The sequence below is a fragment of the Canis aureus genome, chromosome 5, assembly GCF_053574225.1.
Source record: "Canis aureus isolate CA01 chromosome 5, VMU_Caureus_v.1.0, whole genome shotgun sequence".
In the NCBI taxonomy this organism is placed as follows: Eukaryota; Metazoa; Chordata; class Mammalia; order Carnivora; family Canidae; genus Canis; species Canis aureus.
Genome location: NC_135615.1, coordinates 31,861,156 through 31,886,510, shown reverse-complemented (window position 1 = coordinate 31,886,510; position 25,355 = coordinate 31,861,156). Strand labels below are relative to the sequence as shown.

Here is a 25,355-nt window from a genome sequence, read left to right as displayed (position 1 = left end):
TTTCTGAGCAGGCCTTTCCCTGATATCTTATTCATACCTATTTATACTTGGAGTAATATCTTACCCCTTCCTCTCTACTTTCTATACCATTCCACAACTTCTTCATACCATAGAACTCACCAACTTTTAAAAATACTACATAATTTATTTATTGTTTATTTCCATCTTTCCCAATTGGAAAGTAAGTTCCATCAGAACAGGGTTTTTTTTTTTTTTTCTTTCTTGTCCCCTGATGCATTCTCATAGTCCAGAAGACTGCTTACCCTCTATCAGGGGGTTAGCAAATATTTAATTTATTTAATAAATATTTAATAAATATGAATTAATTCATTGAATAGATATTAATCCTCTTTTTGCTTTATTGGTCCTATTCTCCCAAATCACTACAGTTTTTTTTTAATGTTGTTTTAGAGTTACTTTGAGAATTCAGTGCACAAGAAGATGGGTATAAGGGCAAATGCAATTCCCAGCTCTACAAAATGAGAAATCAGAGTGGTATGGTGAAATCTGACTCTGTGGCAAATAGTATTACATCTCACAAAAATTTCTGTGAATTTCTAGAGACCTGGAGTATGAATGTTTGGCTAATAAAGACCTTCCCCATACTATTCTCTTTAAATAAAGGATATGAAATCATAAAGCCAGTGTTCAAAAGCAGAATTCCAAAACTAAAGATAGAAAGTTCCTTCATTTAAAAATCCCCCTCCCACCATCTTTCATGGCTCCTTCTGTCAAGAGAAGGTAAGTGAAGGAATCCAGAGGCCTCAAGGTCTCCGGATCAGCAGACACCTAACCAACATACACACTGGTCTGTCATGTGCAAGAAACAAAATTCAATCATGTGAAGCCACTAAAATTGGGAGTTAATTTTTTAGAGTAGCTGCAATTATCCAATAAATCCACTCCTCAGCTGGCATATGTATTTGCTGATATTAGAGCTACATGCCATTCATCCTCATAAACTGAACAAACCTACATATTGAATGAACAATTGAATAAACATGAAGATGCCTATGTTTTATCACTGTCATTCTTCAATATTTCTAAAATGAGCTATTGTGTTAAGCAGTCTGACACATGGAATTCAGATCTAGAAGTGGCTTCAGAACTCAACTAACCTTCCTCCTAATTTTATGAATGATTAGATTGAATCAAGTAGCTAGAAAAAGCAAAACTAAAAGCAACCACTCCCTGCTATTTGTTCATTCAAAAAAGGACCTTCAGCAAAGAGAACTCTTTATTTGCATGTGAGGGTGTAATGATATAATAAGTGTGGGTAAAGATATAAGCCTGCACGTATGCATTATATAAGCAATCGGATGTTAAATGTCTATTTTTCTTGTTTAGTTTTATCTAATTTATTTTCTAATTGTGTGTTATTTTTTAGTATAATTAACCTAAAATATATCGCATGTATTTCAAGTTTGCAGTTTGATGGGTTTTGACATAAGAATAAATCCATGAGCCCATGTTCACAATCAAGTAATAAACATACGTATCACCCCCATAATCTCCTGTGCCCTCTGGAATCACTCCTTTCCTCCCACCAATGCCTCATACCCAGGCAACAGCTGGTCTGTTTTCTTTCAGTAAAGATTATTTTACATTCATCAGAATTTTATACAATTTTGTATAAAAGGAATCACAGAATATATAACTCTGTGGTGGGGGGGCAGGTGGGTTTCCTTCATTCAATAGTTATATTGAGGTTTATCCATTTTGATATGTATCAGTAGTTCATGTGTTCTTATTGCTGAATAATATTCACTGAAAAAGAGTTATTACAATGTGGTTATCTATTCTTCTATTAAGGGGCTTTGGTTGTTTATAGTTTTTGGCTGTTTCAAATAAAAATGTTATATCAGTTCATGTACAAATCTCTTAAGTATATACTTTAATTTCTTTTTGACTGAATACCTACAAATCATAGAGTAGGTAAATATTTAAGTTAAGAAACTGCCAAAATGTTACCCAGAGTAGCAGCACCATTTTATATGCTCATCAGCAATTTATTAGTTGCTCCACATCCCTGACAATATTTGGAAGTCTACTTTTTCTGACATTAGACATTCTAATGGGTATATATATAGTGGTGTCTCATTGTGGTTTCAGTTTTCATTTTACTAAATAGTGACTATTTAGTGCTGAGCATCTTTTCATGTGCTTATTTGCCATCTTAACAGTATCTTTCAAAAAGCATAAGTTCTTAATTTCACTCGAGTCTAACACCATTTTTTTATTTGTGTGTATGCGGTGGGAGAGGGGGATGTGGATTGTGTTTTCGTTTCCTAACTAATAAATCTGTGCCTAACTCAAGGAAATAAAATTTTTCTCCTTTGTTACAGTCTAGAAATTTTATGATTTTAAGTTTACATTTAGACCTAGGCACATTCTGAGTTAATCTTTTTTTCTTTCTTTTCTTTCCATATGAATATATAGTTACTAGAATACCATTTGTTTAAAAAAAATTACCCTTTCCCCACTAAATTGCCTTTGTACCTTTGTGAAAATTTGATTGAGCATAAGTGTGTGAGTCTCTTGTGAACTCTGTGTTCTGATTGATCAATTTGTTAGCTTATTGATGTCAAAACCATACTATCTTGATTACTGTGGCTGTAGAATAATTTTCAAAGTCAGGTATTATAAGTCTTTTATTTTTCTTCTTTTTCAAAGTTGTTTTGGCTATTGTATATCTTTGAAATTTCACATAAATTTTAAAATCAGCTTTCCATTAAAAAAAAAAAAAAGCCTACAGGGATCTTGCTTGAAATTCCGCTGAATCTAAAGATGAATTTGTGGAGGATTGCTATGTTAACAATTCTGAATCTTTCGATCTATGAATAGAGTCTATCTCTCCATTTACTTATGTCTTCTTTAGTTTGTTTCAGTAATACTTTGTCACAGGGTACAGAACTTGTATATATTTTATTAGATATATACATATATCTCTAAGTTTCATATTTTTTCATATTTTTTATTCTACTATGGCATTGTTTTTTAAATTTCTATTTTTTGAATGTTTATTTCTAGTATACAGAAATATAATTTGTCCAGGTTTTTATTGCAGTAAAACATGTATAACATGAAATTTACCATCCTAACCACTTCTGAGTTTATGGTTCACTAGTATCGAGTGCATTCATACATTGTGCAACCATCACCACCATCCATCTCCATAGCTCTCTTCTTGTCTTGTAAAACTGAATCTTTACACCCATTAAACAAAGACTTCCCATTCTTCTCTCTCCCTACCTCCTGCCATCCACCATTGTATTTTCTGTCTCTATGATGCTGACTACTCTAATTACTTCATGTAAGTGGGTTCAAGCAGTATTTGTCTTTTTGTGACTGCTTTATTTCATTTAATACAATGTCCTCCAGGTTCATTCATGTTGTAGCATGAGTCAGAATTTCCTTCCCTTGTAATGCTGAATAAATATTTATTGTATGGCTAGACCACATTTGTTTATTCATCCATCTGTGGGGGACACTTGGGTTGCTTCCACATTTTAGCTACTGTGAATAATGCTGCTGTGAACATGGGGTATAAATATCTCCATAAGACCCTGCTTTTAGTTGTTTTGAGTATATATGCAGAAGGAGAATTTCTGGCCCATATGGTAATTCTATTTTTAACTTTTTGGAGAACGATTATAGTATTTCCATAGTGGCTGCGCCATTTTACATTCCCACCGATAGTTCACAAGAGTTCCAATTTTCCACATCTTCATCAACACTTGTAATTTTCTGGGGTTTCTATAGTAGCAATCCTAGTGGGCATGCAGTGGTATCTTTCTGTGGTTTTGATTCACACTTCCTTAATGGTTAGTGATGTTGAGCTTCTTTTCATGTCCTTATTGGCCATCTATCTTCTTTGGAGAAATACCTATCAAAGTCCTTTACTCATTTTTGAATTGGGTTGTTTTGGATTGTTGAGGTTTTTTCAAAAAAGTTTTTATTTAAATTCATTAGCTAACATACAGTATAATATTATTTTCAGGTGTACACACAACAAAAGAATAAATAGACAAATTAGATTTCATGAAAATTTAAAACTTTTGTGCACCAAAGGACACTATCTAAGAGTGAAAAGGCAACACATGGCTGAGAGGAAATATTTGCAAGTCATATACATGATAAGGAATTAACATCCAGAATATACAGAGAATTCCTAAAACTCAACAATCATTTATTTAAAAAATTTTTAATTTTCATGAAGTCTAGTTCATGTATTTATTCTTTTGTTGTGTGTGCCTTTGGTATCGTATCATTGCCAAATCTATTGTAGATTTCATAAGATTTTCTATGTAGATGATCATGATTTACCTATAAAGGAAGACAGTCTTTATTTCCAATCTGGTTGCTTTTTATTCTTCCTTGCCTAATATGAAGACCAGCAGCACAATGTTGAGTAGAACTGGGGGGAAGCAAGAATCCTCTTCTTAGGATTTGTTCCTGTTCTTAGGGATTCAGTCTTTTGCAGTTAAGTACAATATCAGCTTTAGACACTTCATGGATTCCCTCATTAGTGTGAAGAAATTCCTTCCTAGTGCTAGTTTGCTGAAAATTTTTATCGGGAATGAAAACTAAATTTTGCATCTATTGAAATGATCCTGTTTATGGTTTGTCTTTTTAATCTGTGATATTGTGATTTATATGGATGGATTTATTCAACCAAATTGAACTCCTAGGATAGGTCCACTTGATCTTACTGTTGGACTCAATTTTCTAACACTTAATTAATAATTCTTGCATCAGTGTTGACGAGGGATGTAGGTCAGTACTTTTCTTTCCTTATAAGGTCTTCAGTTTCAGAGTAATGCTGAACTCGTCATTTTAATCTCCAGATGATCAACGTGGTTCTCTTTTATATTTTTGTGTCTCCAGTTAGCATTCTCAATCTTTTCTCGATACTCTTGAACATATGGAAGATAATTATGGTTGTATATTATTTTAATATCCTTGTCCACCAGTTCTATCATTGGTGTCATTTCTGCATCTATTTCTACTGATGGATTTCCCTCCTCATCTAGAGTCACATTTTCCTGCTTCTTTGTCCAGTATCTGGATTGAATGACAGGCAATGTGAAGTTTACTTGGTTGGATCCAAGCTCTTACATTATTCCTATAATATTCTCAACCTTTGTTCTGGCATGCAGGTAAGTCACACTAAAAGAGTTGGATCCTTTTGAGGTCTTCCTCTAAAGTGTTAGGCAATCAACAGTGTAATTTTACTCCATTACTGAGCAATGAAAATTTGAAAACTCTATCTGATGCCCATGGATTATAGAGTTTCCCAGTCTTGCTGGTGGAAATACAGACCATTCCTGGCCCTGTGAGAGCTCTCAGATTATTTCCTCTCCTCCCTTCGTGTACTTTTCTACATGTGTGAGCTCATAATGACTCAGCTGGACATTCAAGTGGGCCTCTGCAGATCCATGGACTCTCTTTACAGGCTGCTGTCCCCCCTCCATACTCTGCCTCACAGACTCACATTAACCTCCCTGGTATCTCAGCGCTGTCTCCTCCACCCAGGGAAATCACCATGCAATGCTTGAGTCGGTCTTCCTCCCTCAGATTTTGGCCCAGATGCTCACCCATGAAGAAACCTAGAGGGACCATAGGGCTTATCTGACTTTTTCTCCTTTTCAAGGATCACTTTATTTTCTGATGTCCAATGTTTGTATATTTTGTTCAGTCCTTTAGTTGTTTCACAAAGGAAAGTAAATTTGGTCCCTGTTACTCTGTCTTTGCCAAAAGTGGAATCAGTCCTCCAATTTAAAATTAAATTTATTCTTTTAATTTCTCACATCTAACCAAAGCCTATCATTTGATGATATTGCCTCCATTTATGAGGGTTTTTTTTTTATTTTTTAAAGGTTTTATTTATTTAGACTCAGAGAGAGAGAGAGAGAGGCAGAGGGAAAAGTAGGCTCCGTGTGGGGAGCCCGATGCGGGACTCAATCCGGGTCCCCAGGATCACACCCTGGGCTGAAGGCAGCACTAAACCGCTGAGCCACCTGGGCTGCCCCATTTATGAGTTTTACAAACAAATATTTGTTCTCACTGGTCCAGCATCTTGGATTCTGTAAGATGTGAGTTCATGTGGTTTATAAATAGACTGTATTTACATGTTAGGAGATTCCCTGACAACTGTGTTGCTGACTTACCTCTGGAACTGATCTTAGGGCAACCTCATTCGCCCAACATGGTCATTAAATGCTTTTTCCTAAGGTCAATAGAGCCTTTTTCAGCATTATCATTAGCATAATGTGTCCTATTAATCAAGGCCTGTGTTTTAGAAATGGGTATCAGCAGTCCAGCACTGATAGCATTTCAATGGTTGCACCTTAATGCAATTGTTGCAGTTGTAATTATTTTCATTTGTCCCTCCTTTTAAACTACAAATTAGAACAACCTACTAAAATGAGGAGTAATTATACACATTAAACAATTTTTTACTTGCTTTGGCTTATCTATTGTATCAATTTGGGTGAGAATGCAGAGTCCCATATTTGAAAGCACTGTAGGCTTATGGTGAAACATTTATATTTTTATTACAATATGTCAGCTTTTATACTGATAGACCCTTTGGGACTTACACAGATTTTGTGTGAGCTTTTGAGCTTATATTGAAAATGGATGATTTTAGAAGAGAGATGACTTGGAAAATGTCTTCTTGTTGTGTTCTTTCCTCTTGTTAGCAAATCTGAATTTATTCTGAAATGAATTAGTAGCATGCTGCCATTAAACATGAGTGTCTGCTCTGTTAACCATCCCTTCCAAGTCTAGTAGCATTCTGGTGAAAACCATTGTTGAGGATGAAAAATCATAAGTCATCAGGCCTTATAGCTTCAATATATGTAATGTGTCAGGTACTTCATTTCTAAGAGATTTTTGCTTTGTTTTGTTTTTGTTTCCTATAATTTTCTCAGAAGAGATAAAGTTACAAAAGAGCCTACTTTCATGCAAATGAATTGCACATTTTGGTTCAGGTTGCCCTACTAAATTTTACACTTGATACTTCATAAATAATAAATGAAGATTTAGAATGGAGAAGAGTTAAAGAGACAGCACTTCCCTCCTAGAAAGAGCTTACTACTGGAAGAACCGGGCATGGTTTCATGCAGGCGGTTAGGAATCTAAAGCACAGCAAATAACTGATTTGGTTTAGAGAATGATTTAGATAATAAATATGCCCAGTACTGATTTCATTTTTAGTAATAGCTATATTTAGTTCATTTTAAATGGAATAATTTAACATGTAATATAAAGCACACTATTTGATGCCTCTGGAGACAGAACACAAAATTCTCATAATTATTTTTCATTCATATACTAGCCTTTAGTTCAAGAGAAACAGTCGGCTCTTTAAACAGCCCATCATGTTTAGTTAATAGTTTTAAGTGTGAGCATTTTAGGAACGGAAAATCCTAAGACCAACTTCAGTTTAGATACTCTTTAAAATAAAAAAAAAAATGTGTATTTTCTACTATTTTCTACTTCCTAAGTAAAATGTAGACTCTTGTTAAAATGGCACTGATTCTCTCAAAAATGTTTGAGTATTTTATTGAATTGATATGACTTCCTTTCTTATCAGTGATATTTTTCTTTAGAAGGGCAATCATTTGAATTAAATAGATGGCTGGATCTTCAGTCAATCATACTGTGCTCTGAAGTCTTCGGATGCTACTTCCAAAGGAAGCAAATTACGACTTTCAGGATATTTAAAATATCTTATTTTTTCTGAGGATCTCTCTGACTCACGGAGGGAGGATAAGGGAAAAATTCACTGATGGCAAGTCGCTTCAAACAGGTTCAACCTAGTTTGAGTGCCAAGGTTCAAGAATGGAGCTACGTAGTCTTTCCTTCACTCCCCTTTCCATCCCTTCTCTTTCTTTCCTTTTTTCTTGTTTGAGACTTTACTGAGCTATGCCTTTTTTTGTTTTCTTTCATGATGCCTTTTGGGGTACCTGAAGTAAAGAATAAAGCCAAAAATCCCTTGTAAGATTGATAACATTGATAGATTTTGTCTCAGTTTCCTAGGGCTGCCAAACAAATGGTCACAGACTGGGTGGCTTAAAACAAGAGAATTTACTCTCTCACAGTCCCAGAATCTAAGTCTTGTGCTTCCTGTGAGACCAAATAGGGTCCCTGCTTGCAACTTACAGCTTCAGAGATGCTTGTCCATCTTGACTTACAGCGTTGCTCTAGTCTCTGCCTCCCTAGTCACATGGCACTCTGCCTGTATGTCTGTCTTCATGGGTCATTTCTCCTTTGCATAAGGACACAGGTCATACTACATTGGGGTCCATCTTAATGACTTTATCTTCACTGATTATATCTGCAGACTCTCTCTTCGAAGTCAATATATCTATCTGGGGGAAATCCTCATAACAGAATTCCACTTCATCAAATGATAATTTATGAAACGGACACATTAGTCTCTTTTATTTAAAAACAGTAACTTGTATTATGAATATCGTTTAAAACCAACTAATATGGCCATTCAGACTCATTTAATGAAGAAGGAGCATTTTAAAATTATTGGGCCTATCCCTAAGCTTACTTTTATCTTTTATTAACAACATTGGCATAAATGTTTCATTGATACGAGGTTATGGATCTATGAAGTAGAAGTAACCTCTAATTTTGTTGACACTCAGAAGTAATCTAATTCCACTGTTCTGGACTCATTTTACCTGATACATTTTTTAAAGTATATCAGATTCATCTATAGCTCATTCATTAGATCTTCCTTACATTTCTCCTGAATTAAACCCCCTGCCCCATTTTAGTCTAGTGATTGGCGCCAGTATTCACCCAATTCTCATATAACAATCCACTTATCTGGGAGTCATCTCTGCAAATCCCACATTCTCACTCCCGTGTATATGCCCACCATGGCTTGTCAGCATCATCTCATTGGTAATTTCCAAATATGTCCACTATCACTCAAGCCATCTCTCTTAGCTGTCCCTTCTCAACCACATTCTAACATGTATCCTTATATTCACTCTTGCCTCCCACTAATCCATTCTCCAATTATAGCCAGGGTGACCTTTAAAAAACAAAAATCAAACCATGTCCCTCTCCAGCTGAGAAAGCACAATGAGTACTCACCTCTTGTTAGATAAAGACAAAAATACCCCCAAAATGTAACTGGTGTTCTAGCTGTTGTAACAAAACTGGAGTTTCCTCTCTGTGGTTTGACCTTTGTCTTAGTCTATTTTAACTGTTTCAACAAAGGACCATAGACTGGAGGTTTATAAAGAATAGATATATTTCTTACATTTCTGGAGCCTGCAAGTCCAAGACTAAGTCACCAGCAGGTCTCTTGTCTGGTGAGGACCTTCTTCCTGGTTCACAGGCCACATCTTCTAGCTGTGTCGCCACATGGGGGAAAGGGAGAGAGGCTTCCTAGGGGTCTCTTTTATAAGGGCACTAGGCTTCCTAGGGGTCTCTTTTATAAGGGCACTAATAAATTTGTGGGGGCCCCACCCTCATGACCTCATACCTTCTAAAGGCCTCACATCCAAACACCATCCTACTGGGGGTTAGACTTCAACATACAGATTTAAGAGAAGATGAACATTCGGTCCCTAGCAGAATCCCAAACCAGATTTCTTTTCTTTGCTTTAAAAACACTATACAATTCCAGCATTTACAGCCCTCATACAGGCCATTTCTCCAATTTAGAACACCACCTTCACACTCTTCCATGTTTTTTACAGCTACTCTTATTTCAGATCTCAGATCAATTGTCACATTTGTGACTCATAGTCAACAACTTCCCCATGCTCCCTGATATACACTCATGAAGTAAGCTTCATCTTTCTAGAAAACTCACAGCAATCACAAGCAAGTAAATTTGTAGTTAGACGTTAGGAAGTTTGCGTTCATTGATGGGATATAAGGTTCTATAGGGATAAAGATCTGATCCGCTTCCTTGTTAACTCTGCCCCTTGATTCTCATACCACCACCTGCAGAATGATTAAGTGTGCAAGTAATGGGACCTAAATCACTAAAATTTAATTCTGTTCTCCTGTGATTCCCTTAAAACCATCTTCCTCAGTGTGAGGTTTATGGTGAGCTGCATACAGCACAGGACTACATGAGGATTTTTTTAAGATTTTTATTTATTTATTCATGATAGAGAGAGAGAGGGAGAGAGAGAGGCAGAGACACAGGCAGAGAGAGAAGCAGGCTCATGCAGGGAGCCTGACATGGGACTTGATCCTGGGTTTCCAGGATCGCGCCCTGGGCCAAAGGCAGGTGCCAAACTGCTGAGCCACCCTGGCTTCCCTACATGAGGATTTTTAAAAATCCATGGTCTTGGAATACCTGGATGGCTCATTTGGTTAAGCATCTGCCTTTGACTCAGATCATGATTCCAGGGTCCTGGGATCGAGTCCTGCATCAAGATACCCGCTCAGTAGGAAGTCTTCTCTCTCTCCTTGCACACCTCCCCCCACCACCTCTCATGCATGTGCTCTCTCTCTCTCTCTCTCCCCCAAATAAATAAAATCTTAAAAAAAATCCATGGTCTTGAAGATCCAAGTGTTAAGAAAGACAATACATATTTCCTAATTAACACAAGGTAAGAAGAGATTTCTGTGCAGATGTCCAGAATGGAGTAGAGTGGACAAGCCCCCTTGTCTAAGAGTACACTTGAGTCCACAAGCATTTTTAGGGTAGATGAAAGAATGTATCAAAATGCAAATAATTTATGTTCTGAAAATAGAAGTATAAATAATGTATTGAGTATATGAAGCAAAACTGTACATAATGTACTTCTCTAATCTACTTGGAATTCAGGGCGCTGTTAACAAAGAACTGATGTATGGTATAAAAAATTGCATCAAAAGAATGAATGACATTATGAGCAAGCCTGGAAAGCCTCTGCCAATGCTACCATCTACATTTTTTTTTTCAAAATTTTCTTAGAAATTTAGAACTGTGGCTGAATCTTTTGTATGACAGCATTTTCTCCAATTTCTCAACCATTCCATTCCTTGTAGAGAAGAGGAAGATATCCCAGTAGAAAGCTCTAGAGGCTAATTTCTATAAATACAAGCACAACTCATTATTTTAACCAATGAAGAGAGATTTCTATTTCCCACTCTTTGCTTTCTCCCTGAAAAACTCAGTGTACTTCACTTGCTTATTTTCAATATTTAACAATAACTTCCTATGTCCTGGCAAATAAAATGTAAATCTTGTCTTAAGCAAAATCAAGATGTACATTTTCTGGCCTGATTCACCATGATGAATGACTTCCTCATTGATGGAGTGCCCAGTGAGTTCCTGATTTTAACGTGTTTAATTTTCCTCCACTGTAAATTGGACAGAATTATTTTTTCTACTCCAGAGGGTCATTATGAGGAGTGCTTGTTCTGGAGACACGGTGATCATTAACTTAACTGTTAAATCTCTCTTTCTTTCTCTCTTGCCCCCAAAGAACATGGATCATTTGCAGAAAGTTGGCAAAGGCCAAATGGGCAAATTCAGAAGAGAATCCCTATTATGTCCCATGTGCCTGCACCTTATGAAGCTTCAGATCTTCCCAGTTGTCTTTCTTATTAATAAACTCTTTTATTAATTTTTGTGATAATGTATAAAGCCAACCCTAATGGTAGCACTTTTTAAAGATGATGAAGATGGTTATAGAAATAAAGCCAGTTCCTAAAATGGCTTATACTAATATCATTTACATGACAGAGACTTGGTGTCAACGCATCTGTGTTCAAACTCTGGCTCTGCTGTGAGCACTTGAGTGTAGATTTTCCTGTTCAGAAAAGAATGACAAAGATCTCCACTGCACATGTATTAAGTGACATGAAAGAGGCAAAGTCACTTCCACAGTGCCTGACATAGAGTAGGTCCTCAACAATTATTTAAATATGGTCTCTTTTTATTGTGGACTATACTGATCTAACTCATTGAATATATATAATTATTTAACTTTATTTAAAAGAATGTGAAAATATATATGCCATGTTCTTGAGGTTTAGACATTACATCATCTGCATTTTGCACACATGCCTTGTTACAAATAGCATAAATATCCTCTCTAGAAGGGCACACACAGTTGTTGGGATCAGAAACCTGAACACAGTTCTGTGATATGTCAGACAAGTTATTTAACCTCCACATTACAAATGTCCTCCTCTGCAAACTCCTAGGCTTTTCATGAAAGTCATATAAGACAATGGCCTTAAAGTCTTCAGCCCAGTGCCTAATGCCTACAAAATGATAAATATGAGATATTTTAAATATCATAATCATAAATGCACTATGTATGTAATCTAAACAGCAATATTGATGAATGTCTAAAAGGAAGAGGCATTAGGACAATCAGTAGTCCAACTGCAAGACTATTTTTAATTACAGCATTTTAAAAATAGCTGCTATGATTATTCTGAACCTGACAGTGATCTGAAGCTGAAGACATGCTGTGGAGTGTTATGCTAATCAGAGCGCTCTCCATCCAGTGAGGGAACACAATCGGCTAACAACAAACATGGATTAAGATCCCGCAGTGTGAAGCCTTGCATCTTGAAATTATTGTTGCTGTTATGTGCAGGGGTCGAGAACAGGGATGGAATGCACTTCTCATTTGCTAGTGAGCAAGTGAAGGTGTTTGCTCAAAAAGACACACGATTTCCCATTTGTCTTCTGGGGGCGTCCGTCGTCTGTGACTAGGAACTACTACTTCTGTTTCTTCTTCTAGCCTACCAAAAACCCCATCAGAGCCCAGATGTGTGTAGTGCAGTCCCATAAATCAAACACCCTAAAGGTACCAGTTATTACTTCATCTAGAAAGGCTATTATTGTAGTGTTTCTGTTTTCCAGTGGTCACAATAATAATTTTCTTCCTAAGTTAAAATACTTTAATATTTTTCATTTACCGTGTCTCCATCCTTTCATGTATGGAATATATTTTCTTTATTGCCTTTTACCAAATGTCTTTCATCTGTTACCCACACTACCAAGAAGGGAAGCATCATGAAAAACACATTGGATCATATGATCATCTCTCCATGACTGCTATCCTAAATCTGTCAAGGTTGCGTCAACTTAAGTCCTCCCTTGCCGATATCACCTGGGTGCAACCACCCCTAAAATCCAGATCCTACATTGCTACTTATGATCACACGTCTTTGACTTTGCTAGTATCTTAAGTCTCAAAAAGTTCAAACGCCTTATCTTTTATGAGTTCTTTTCCCCAATTTCATCATTTTAACACTATTCTTCATTATTACCATTGTCTAAAATCATATAATATTTTGGATTCAGTAAACGGATCCAAAGATATGTTGCAAGAGTGCTTTTGTGGCTCTGCATTCACTCAATGTTCAAAACATTTCACGGAATAAGTAGGAAAAGTACTTCAACCCACACAACCAAGAGCAGAAGTAGGGGGTGGGAAACGGAATGCATATAAAACAAATGAAAAGCATGAAATGTGCTACTTTTGATCCCAGATATTTCCTGAATATTATCAAAAGGAACTTGAATGATTACACAGGACCAACTTTCAAGTATTTTACATTTGTGTCCTTTTATTTGCCGCTTATAATTTTTTTTTTCTTGAGATCCCATAGTAACACTTGTGAGATCATTGGCTGAAGTACACACCTAAGTATTTTGTATTCATTCCCTCATAAAAAAATAAAATAAGTAAATTTTTAAAGAACAGACATTGAGTCCTTGCCACAGTGGTTTTACAAATGTTCGCTAAAATTCAACGCCAGTGGAGAATAAAATCAAGACAGTGCATTGAATTCTTTGGGTGGTCATTGTATTCTCTCCACTGGTGTACTCATAGAAGTAGAAAAAGCCAGTTGTGTTTCAGAATGCTCCTGATGAATCAGAACAAAATATTGAGTTAATTAAACCTTCATTCTTGAGTATGTCTTTTCATTATCTGGGACTAAAAGTTAGGAAACGCATATAAAGCACTCCTGCTGTGTCAAAATATAATGGTTGTCACGAGGCAGGTCACCTGTGCAACTGAGTGGCCAGCTCAGTGGGCACTTCTTCCGAGAGACACCACTTTTACTTGGAGAATGACTAACAGGATTATTTCATCACTGGGAAAACCCTTGTAAGCCAGTGAGCCAATACCTTATAAATGAGTAAAGCAGGCTATCGCACAATCAAGTTCTAGGGGATTTTCACATAAAGAGGGTGAAAAGTCCATCCCATTATGGCTTCTATTTCTGCATCAGAACTAATCGCTAAGAAATGACCACTTGTGAAACTTTGGTGTAATATCAAAGAAGAATATTCACAAATATATAGATTAGTTATTAAAATACTTCTTGCATTTCCAACTACATGTCTCTGGGGGCAGAATTTTCTTCATATACTCCAATGAAAAGAATGTATTCTACAGGTGGAATGCTGAAGCAGGTAGGAAAATCCAGCTATCTGCTATCACTCAAGAAATTCACAGACTTCAGATAGTGCCACTCTTCTTACTGCATTTGTTTTTGTATCTTAGAAAACAGACTAAAATGTGATTTATGTTAACCTGTAATTAGTTTATTATGGTAATTTTTAAATGGATTACAATATACAATATTCACATTACAATATATTTCTAAAATTCTGTTTTAATTTCTAATACAGTACATATTGATAGATACAAATCATACCAACAAAGCCTCTCTGAGGTCGTCTATAAATTTAAAGAGCGTAAAGGAGTTTCAGCGCACACACATTTTAAGAATGACAGCATATAAAAGGAGACAGTGGCCAAATGATTAGTTGGAAAAAGCTTTAACCTCTGACCATCCAAGTTCTCCCAAAACAGATTGTTGTCCCAAAGACTGAATTTTTATTCTGAGCAATGGTTTCCCTTTGGTCAAATACTGCTCTCTCCATGTGGTCCTAAACAATCCTGTATGATTTATGTCAAATTGGGTGATGCGGTGGAAAGAGGTTAAGCACTGGAGAGAAAAAACAAACAAACAAACAAAAAAACACAAGTATGTTTTAAAGGCTTTCTCTAGTATTTACTTAAGTGACATCAGCCTTGCCTGGGCCACGCATAAAAGGGGGGAGATTATTACATTATCCGTTATTGTGGATCTGATTTGTTGCTAAATAGGATAATATATATAAAATGCCTGTTAAAAAGGGAATCCTTAATTAATGTGTGTGTCCTCTCTTGCTCTCCACTACAAGTGGAACTCGATCCTTGGATCATTCTCCTGAGTGGAAGAAGCAGGTTGCAGGAGAATGGTCCAGGAGAGAAAGAAGATGAGAAAGGGAATTGTCTGGAAATCTGTTGGGGGCTTAAGCTGAACGTGCTTCATAGTACACAGGTCTCAGCTCCTAGGCAATCCCAGACCACATCCCAACGACGTATGGTTCTTTCATGACTTGCACCTCAGATTTGCTTCATTATGGATTCCCAATGTCACCACAGTGCATATTTTGAATGTCCGCTAAGCATTCCCCCTTTTTAATAATTGAATCTTTAGGCATACACAGAGTCTAAGACATAGACAGTCTTCTCTTGCAATGGTGTTTGCAAACAATTTCATTGTTTGTTGAGTTCTGAAGCATTAATTGGCTTCGGTCAGAGCGTGCAAAACCATCTGACGAAACATCAATATTCATTCTTGTTCAGAGATTATTGAAAGAATTTCAAACCTATGCCATCAACCTGCAATTGGCCATTTAAAACCCTTTTGTCACTCATCCTTGTACAAGTTTAACAAGATATTAGCTTCAACTTCACTATGTGATAGAGTGAAGGTTTTCTACATTTTGGCTTTACTTCAGAATCACCTTATTATGTAATTGATGTAAAATTAATATTCATTACCTAACCACAAGTTATGTCTTGAAATATTTTTAAAACATAAAATTAATATGTGGTCACATTAAAATATCTAGAAAAATAGGACTTTAAATATGACAAACATTATTACATGGATTTTTTTTTTCTAGCTAATTCACTGATCTGTAAATCTAAAGACTAATAGTCACTGTGTCAGAGCAGACTGTCGTCAGTCTTACTTAGTGCAAAACCTGTGATGAGTCCTCCCTCTGTTCTTCCCATCCACATACACTATCTCAGGCTATCTGGAGATAATATAAATATAATATAAATATCCCGATACTTGTATAAATCTACATGACCTTGGAGAAGCTATTCACTTCTCTGAGCCTAGCATTTTTTTCCCCTATAAGAACAGAGATAATGATTTTATTCTTAAAGATATTTATTAGTGTGCATGGGGGTGGGGCAGAGGTGCATAAATCCAAATCTACACAAGCAGTCAGCTAATTCCCTGTGTTTTTGTTTTTGTTTTTTTGTTTGTTTTTGTTTTGTTTTGTTTTTTTACTGAAACAACCAGGCAATTGTGTCTCTCCTTTCATGCTGCTGTTCAGTGATGTGTTTACTCATTTCTTCCCAAGATTATGTCTTTGCACGGCAGCGTCGATGGGAAACTGCCATTCTCCTGTGTTTTTACTGGAAGGCAAGTAGAGGAGTGAGAGCCAAAACTCCACTGGGGGTTACAGATGTTTTGAGAGTGCAAGTAGATTTTCACAGCTTCCAAGTGCTGAACAGTTCTTGCTAAACATCTTTTTATGCGTAATGATTGAAAATTTTCAATGGGACTAATTTTCCAGTTGAAAGAATAAAAACAAAAAGAATTATTATGAGAAACAATGAAAATCCCTTTACAGCTAAAGAGTCTGCTAGCCCTTGTATTGTTTGGGTGTTCTGAGCTACGGGTTAGGTGGGGGAGACCACTCAGCCTCTTTGAACCTGGCCGTGGGACACTAACTCCTGTCCCTTGAGGCCTGTCGCTACTTCTAGTGTAATATGCGGGAAGTAAAAAATATTTCCATTTGCAGTTCTTACACTTAAAATCTACAGGCTCTTCTCTTTCCTGTGGCCTCTGCTAAAAGGCAAGTCTCAGAGGACAGACAATCTTTCTTGACCTAAGGAGAATTTTCTAAGAAATAGATGATCTCTTTCAAAAAAAAAAATTACAAAAAAAAAAAGTAAATAGCAGAAGTAGCTCTAAGGCAGGACAGCATCTACAGGGCAATGGTGTAGTAAGTCTGGGGAGGAAGGGAGTTGAGCTACGTGTGTGCCACACAGACTCCCTTTGTCCTCTGAGCATTTGAACATTCAGGCAGCTGAGCCAGCATGTGGCAAGCTGGCATGGGGCCGTGGGAGGCGGTGGTCGAGGGAGGGGAAAAAATGGTATTTGTCATAATATTGGTCAGTGTAACATTTATGGGAATGGAACCAGACAAAAACCCAGTGGCTGAATGTCATGCATGTGGCTCCTGAGCGACAGCATCCCGTGGAGATGTTTCTGTGCGATCCTGTTCAGCCGGGGAAGCGGGTCCAACCACAGAATGCCATCACCACCCAATCCCCTTGGCTTGTGAACCATGGGCCTGGGCATCCCAACAAAGGACACTTCAGAGAGTGTCCTTGGAACAATAAGTTTCCATGTGTCCAGATGACATCACCCTCAGGAAGCCCGAAGGAAAGGCATGGGTGGGAGGGGGGCCAGTCCAAAAGACTTGTGTCATTTCCAGCAGGAGCCTCAAATTAGACAGTTTTTTTTTTCTTTTCAAGGCTTTAAAAAGAAGAGCATCAAAATAATAAGCTGGGGGTAGGGTGGCGCTTTCAGGGAACACTGTGCTGTTTTTATAAATAACTATACAAATACTATCCTTTCGATTTTCTTGGCTGTGGATAAGAGTGTAGGAAGTAAATAGGAATGGAGAGGAACACCATCTTGCTGTGAATACTGGAATTCCAAACAGGATTTAGGTGGGAAAAATTGCCTATGCCCAGAGAGATGACTTTCTCATCTTTGATGTATCCGCTAAGATGCACAATCTGGGAACCATTAGCTGAGCCCTGGGACCGATGCTATTGTAAAATCGTGACTTCAGACTCAAGTCACCGAAGACATGTACCTGAATAATAAGAGCTCTTGATCAAGGGAAGCAGATGACTAGAAATGTAGGTACAAAGGTGAGAATCTATATCCCAAGCTTAAGGAATGGTAATAAGGTTCCCTTTTGTCCATTGTCAATACATTTCTCAGTTCCCATTTTCAAAGAAAACAGCTGAATTCCAAACTAAAAAAAGGAACTCCCCGGTTAAATATCCTATTTTAGTCTGTGATGTGGAGCAAACTTGAGTAGTAGGAGAATAAGGAATGAGATGAAAGTTAAGAAGGGGGAGGAGGAGGAGGAGAGTGTAGTTATCTACTTGAGTATCTTAGGAAATTCTTGCAAAGAAAGAAAATGATGTCAAATTTGGGTTCTCTTGCTTCTTGTATCCTAAACCTCTTTTCTAAAAGAAACACCAAGTTAAAAGGCTTAGAATAGCTGTTTCTTTGAAAATACATTTATTCACAAAAGGATCTTTCATTCTCCACTATAAACAAAATTCAGTAATTGCCTTGGACCTTATATATTTCCCCAAGACATTATAACTCGGCCCTAAGAACACAAACGAGTTTAAAAAGGCCTTGAACCTGATCCAATTACATACTTCCCCTCCCCACTTTGTTTCTTTTAATTGTTAACACAGCGAACTTCATTTATTGACCTAAAATTTGGCTCGAGTAGAATTATATTTTTAGTTGGAAGTGGTCAGATACCACTTGAGAATTCATTTTGCTCTTAAATTAGAATAATAATGGATTTGTGTTATTGGAAAGAAGGAAATAACTAGCTGAACGAAGAGATACCAGTTGCAGCCTCATGCTTGATGCTAAATTGTTTCCAGAAATGAAATGGCTTTTCCCTGGAGGCTTTCATGGGTGGAGACAGAGAGACTTCATGGTTGAAACATGTTCTTGGCAAATGTCATGAAAAGTGTAGCTTCACGCCACAATTTGTTAACATTTATGCTCAGAATAGTAAACCACTCCTTCCAACAAGTTGAATTTGGCAGAAATCCTATTAAAAAAAAAGTTAGGTTGGAGAGCCCTGCTCAGGGACACAAACAGAAAGAGGTATGCGGAGTTCCCTCTGCCCCGCCAGCCAGGACTGTGTCCGTGAGCACCCTCTCATCCACATTTTGGGAAAAGACACGCACAGGCTCCGCTGGGGAGTAGATGGAGGAGTAAAAACATCGCAGTCTGCATTATTAGCAATGTCCTATAACGTCCCTAGCACTTAGAACCGCACCCTGGGAGGAGTGTCAACACACCCAAGGTGGAGAATATATACTTTTCCTACCAAGAACTGCTGACCGGTTTGACAAGAAGTCAGTTGAGTTACAAAAACTAGCCATGGAATGAACAAACCCTGTGGACTAATTATATAAAGAGGATGGGGAGAAAAACAGTAATGAACAACCAAACCCCCAAACCAACAGGTTCTTGAACAGTCAATTCACCATGTGACTGAGAGCAGGAAATAGAGCTCTGAACTACATTTTTAATATCACGTTAGGGCCAGTCAAGGTGTAAGAGCAGAGAGGGAGGCCTCTGAGGAGGAAGCTATCCAGAAGGCTAAGGGCTGGTATAAGCCAACGGAGGGAAAGAAGGAGGTCAGCGCCTTCTGCACAGACATTGCCCCCCTCCCCCCCCAACCCAACCCAGGCCTCCATGTTCTCCCTTCTGGAATGTCTGAGTCATAACCATTCTAACCACGAGAACAAATCAGAAGAGCAAGCCTGCCTGATATGTGCATCCCGGGTATGGGAAATAAAACAAAAGCTACACAAATCAGATCTCAGTATGTACCAGAAGCCTCAACTGAGACCTACAGTGGGTTCTCTTGAGGGACAGGAGCACTCACAGGATGGGGACGAGGTCAGTGCTCTCAACACCCTGCACTCCTGACACCACAGGCCTGACGAGCACACCGTGGCTCTCAAGGAATCATTCTTTCCTTAGTTTCTCACTGTTCTGATATGTTGACGTACGTGGATGGTGTATTTTGCAATCTCAAACCATAGAAGGTAATAAGGTGAGTTTTCCGGTGATGGTGTTCTGTTGTGTTTTTGCTAAATCCCTTTTATCATCTTTTTTTAACTTCTCAAGTCATTTTTAAGTGGGTTGACCTGCAGGTTCCCATCTTATATGTGATTTTCATCTCAGCTGGTTGTCATCCTACCCTCCTTCCCCCTAACATAGGGGAGTCTGAGTTCTAGGGTTTAGGGAAGAGGGGCATGTGCTCTGCTTCCTCCCACCACCACCATCCCCCACTCTCCAACCCTCCAACCACCTTGACACCAGGGAGTGTGGGGAGGGAAGGTGGGTTACCTGCCAGAGCTTCTATGACAAAGCTGGTGACCAAGTGACATAACAGAAGCACACGATCCCCCAGCTCTGCAGGCTGGAAGTCAGGGTGTTGGCAGGACTCGTCCCTTCGGAAGCTTCTGTCCCTGGCATAGAGATGACAGTGTTTTCCCTGTGTCCTCACTTGGTCTCCCTCTGTGTATATCTTTGTGTCTAAATTTCCTCTTCCCGATAGTTCCCCAGCCACACTGGATTAGGACTCATGCTAATGGCCTCATTTCAACCTGATGATCTCTGTGAAGACATGCTAGGATGGAAGGGCAGTCCCTCTTCTGATAACAGCAGAAAGACAGACACATTTATTAATTTTTAATATTATGTGTGCAAGGGCATCACAGGCCAAAAAATAAATACCCAAAAGGAGATGAGAGCTGAAAACTCACATACCATCCTTGTAGGTGACTGGAGGGAGTGAAGGCATCTCAGGGGGATGTGATCAGGTCCAGGAAGATGGCTGGGTCCATAGAAGAACAGAGGGGAGGGTGACAGTTTGTGACAGTCTATGTGGGTGCGCAGTTGACCTCTCAGTTCTTGTGCAATGAGTGTCCATCTTCCTGGTTGGTGAAGCTCTCAGAGAGGGGACCAAGGACATTGAGGTTGAGGTCTCTCTGGAGGATCCATCTTCAGGCCAATGAAGGGAATTCAGAGAAAGCCTCTCCCTGCACCTGCTGTGTTTCAAGTGCCTCCCCACTCAAATAACCAGTAGGTCACCGCTACACATTTGGGGTGGCACGTCCTGGACTCCCTCAGACACTGTCTCCAAACACAGTAGTTCAAGCCACTTTGAACTCCTAGGGGTTAGGATTTCAACATGAATTTTAAGAGGGGACACAATCCAGCCCATAAAAGGAGTCATGAGATATGTGCTCTCCCGCCCCAACTCCTCTTGAAAAGAAAATTTAATTGTAGTAAGAACACTTAATGTGAGCTCTACCCTCTTAACAAATTTTAAGGGCACCATACATCACCGCTGACTATAGGTGCACTGTGACGCAGCAGATGGCTAGAACTTTCTCATCTTACTTAATTGAAACATTTTGCCTACTGATTAATGACTCCCCATTGCCTCCTCCCCAGCCCCTGTTAACCACCATTCCAGTCTTTGATTTTATGAGTCCAACTATTTAAAGATACCTCCTATAGGAGGAGTCATGCAGAATTTGTCCTTCTGTGTCTGGCTCACCTCACTCAGCACAAGGTCCTCAACGTTCATCTGTGTGGTCACCTACTGCAGGGGCCCCTCCTGTTCAGAAGCTGAGAGGCCTGCATTTGTGTGGGTACATCACAGTTGTTTTATCAACTCAGCTGCCTAACTCTTGTGTTGAGACTCGAAAGGGGCTTGTTCAGAGGAGGAAAGGCAAATGTCTCTTCGTTCACTGCTCACTGGGGAGTCTCTTCTCTTACTTGCTATCTGCCCTGTAGCACTGATGGGCCGACGGGGGCCTTCATGTGACTCTGCTGCAGGACCCCATGGCTGGTGCTGGCATGTCCTCTTGTACCCTCTCTGCTCCTGCTGGCACGGCTCACAGCTGCTCAGTACATCTCAGGGCCTCCTGAGTGCAGTTCCAGTGAGACAATGCAAGTGTGGACAGGCAGCGATGCCCCGAACCCCTGCCACGGCAGGTGAGAGCACAGCTGCACCTATGCCTCCCAGCCCAGCCATGACAGTTCCCTTTCTCAGGTCCAGATAGGCTGGCCAGGCTGCTGACTACTGGCTCTCCAGGGCAAGGAGGCCCTGAAATTTCTCTGGAAGAATCTAGAAGCCCCTCTCCCTTGCTATAGGGAAGCAAAAGAAGCACTCACTTCTTGCTAACTCTTTTTTGCCAAAAGACCTATAAATAAATAAATAAATAAATAAATAAATAAATAAATAAATAAAACCTACAACAAAGATCCCCTCTCCCCTCTCCTTTTATAAAATGGACCTTGGGGTGATGATTGAGAACAGGAGGCTGGTTCATTCTCAAGAGGTTTGTGGCCTCACTCATGGAGGACTTGCTTTACCATGTGGGATTCTTAAGACTTCACATGGACCCCCAGCTTCTAGTCCTAGCCATCAATTCCAGAAAAGCAAGGAAAGTCTCACTCTGATTGCTATTACCAGGAGTTTGGGAAATATCCTAGAGTACTTTCTCAAATTTATCTTGGCACTTCCAAAGTACACTGCAGGCTTCTATGCTCTCAGCAAAGACACTGGATTATTTTTATTAAAATGAGAGTTTTAGAATGGAGAGAACTGGGAAGAAATAACACACTGAAGAATCCAAATTCTTTCTCAAATTAACCTTTCCCTTGGGGACCAACGTGGCAGTTGCACTAGAAGTGACAACCAGGAGAAAGTGTGACACAAAGTGACACCCAGAAGTTCTTTGCTGAGAAAATATGTCCAGAAAATCTCTTCTTTGAAGATCAAGGGAACATGTAGATTGTTACATTTCAGTTAAACCTCTCCATTATTTGAAAAATTCCCTGCTCCTAAAACACAGCCCCTTACTTCTGATTGGGACATTATTGGTAAGAAACACTCCCTGAGTATTTTTGAAACTCAAGCTATACCTTCCTCATCTACTACTAAGGTGTTTTGACATAGTCTAAAGTTACATTTAATATTTTTGGTCTTTTCTGGTTTTAAAATGTAGTAATTCAGGCTCATTATGAAAGATGACAAGGTTTTCACAATTGCTATACTCTGCATTGTTAAATAATTTTCAAGACATTTGTATCATCTATCCCCACACTAGAACTTCTCAATCTGCATTAGTATAAATGAGGCATCAAAAGGTACCACAGCTTAGGAAATAGGCATATTTGACCATGGGGTCCTTTTACTATGAAATAATTTTTTAATGTTAAAAAAACTATTTTCAGTATCTCACTAACACCACTTTTAACATTTTGATAACATGAAACCCCACTTAGGAAACAGTGCCATGAACTATATTCTATCTATATAGTGAAGACAAGATAGTTCATAATTAGAAAGACAGACAAGCTAATGTTTCTGAACACATTTGCATGGTTTTTAAGAACAATTGTCACCTAAGTCTTGATAATATTTGAGGTAAACATATAAATATCTGTAAAAGTATACAGTTTTATATGTTTTTTTTTCTATTTTTTTTTTTCAGGCTGAAACTCTTGTTCAAAACATTGGGTAATGTGAAAGGAAAAATCTGTTTTTCGAAAGGTCAGCTATTTCCCACAGGAGGGGAAGAGGGTCGATCAGTCAAACAAATAGCAGGCTTTTCTGTAATGCATGTTTTTATGGTACCTGATTCTGTTGTAGTGAGTAATGAAAACGATTCAAATGATCTTCCATAAGGACACTGATTCCTTCCTTCAAAGAGTTCCCTACCCACTGTTTAACACAGAAAAATTTCCTGATACTTCAACAAAAATTCACTATAATTATAATACTAAAAGAAGTTATATGCATTTTATACATATATATAAACTAGATTTTCACAAATATTTATAAGAATTCATGAAAATATTAGAGCGTATTGAAAGCTGTCCACATGCAGTAATTAAGGACTTTAAAATAAAATTTTGGCAGGCTTTGGTTGAATAACAAGTTGATACGTGTAAATACATGCTATCTGTTCATCCAGTTGCTTTGGCGTCATATTTGAAAGCAGAGTATTTATTTCCGTGGCATCCACAGTATGATGAGTGTGTTTGGTGGCTCATGTCCATGGATTTATTAGAATATAGGACTGCACGTTGACCAAGGGTTCACTATCATCTGTCACTTACCATTGACTTGGCTTGACCAAAGCAAAGAGGTTTCTCTTCTCCCCACAGAGCCCCAAACTTTGGGTAGCCTGCATGAGTGAGCAAGGACTAAGAACTAAGGACACAGAAATCCCCCTCAACTGCTCATCCTGAGAGTCTGGAACCAACTGAGCACAAAAAGATCTCCAATGAAACCACCCTGATTGTGCGGTCTGCTGTCCACATCCCCTGCCCTACCAAGTCCTACGGTCCTCCTTACTCTCCCTAAAACAGGTGCCTGTTTGATTTTGAGACACTTGCAGATTGATGTGTTCTCCTTATTGTGATAGTGTTTTCTAATATGTCTCTCTTCACTTTGGTCTAGATTTCTTTTCACTTGACATCACCCTACTCACATACACACACACACACCCCTTTTAACTGAAGAGTTTATTCAACATGTTTATTATGTGTCCTGTGAAGTGTTAGATGAAGTATGAGAAGATGTCACCAAGTAATTTATTTTTTTTTAGAAAATACACACACGAAGCATTAAAGGAGGCAGTCCAGAATGGTTAATAATGACTTTCCAGAAGACTTTGGACTTGTAGTCAGCCAGTAGAGAATGTACAACTTGGCTATTTTGGTAAAGAAATGGGACTGTGATTGAGCCAGAGCCCCAAAATAATGTCTGAAAATGAACAAACAAACAAAATGTGGAGCTTCTTCTGAGAGGAATAAAGGAGTACAGCATCCATATTTAATAGATTGGCGCCTTCCCTCATTTCTTATGTATTTAACATTTGTTATACACTTGGCACTTCACAGGAATTCCAGACCAGATGATATTTTGAATTGGACCCAAACCATTTTCTCTTCTCATGTTATTTTACTGAACTGGCTGACGCGATAACCCTCAGTTGGAAATTTTTTTTTTTAATTTGTGACCGTGACTTTGATAAGCATCCGAAGCTATCACAAGAAACAAAATGGAAAAAGAGAAGGGGAAACACGAAATTGGGGAACCTGGGAGACTAAGCAGTGAGCCCTTTACCTTGTATGGAGGCTATGCTCTATGCCAAGTTGTCTACAATGTGATCATTTCCCTTAACACACTCATCAGATAGAGAAGATCAAACCAAGATGCCACCCACCACCAACACTGACTCATTTTCTTGGCAGATTTGGCTTATATTCCTAAAAGCGGGATGGGAGGATGGGAGGCTCTGGCATAGGCAGGGGCCTCTGATGGGAAGGAGGCAGTGAGGAAGCACGAGAAGGAGCCAGGCCCCTAGATCAGAGGGGATGCTCTGTGAGAGGGGATGAAGCAA

General features: G+C 38.5%; 1 long non-coding RNA gene across 1 annotated transcript; it reads left to right on the top strand.

The window, feature by feature from the left end:
• Nucleotides 1-409: 409 nt before the first annotated feature.
• LOC144313380 (uncharacterized) lies at nucleotides 410-24,801 on the top strand. The gene is made up of 3 exons (XR_013379038.1): nucleotides 410-495; nucleotides 23,439-23,497; nucleotides 24,115-24,801. It is a non-coding gene; the product is annotated as an uncharacterized LOC144313380 (long non-coding RNA).
• Nucleotides 24,802-25,355: the final 554 nt, after the last annotated feature.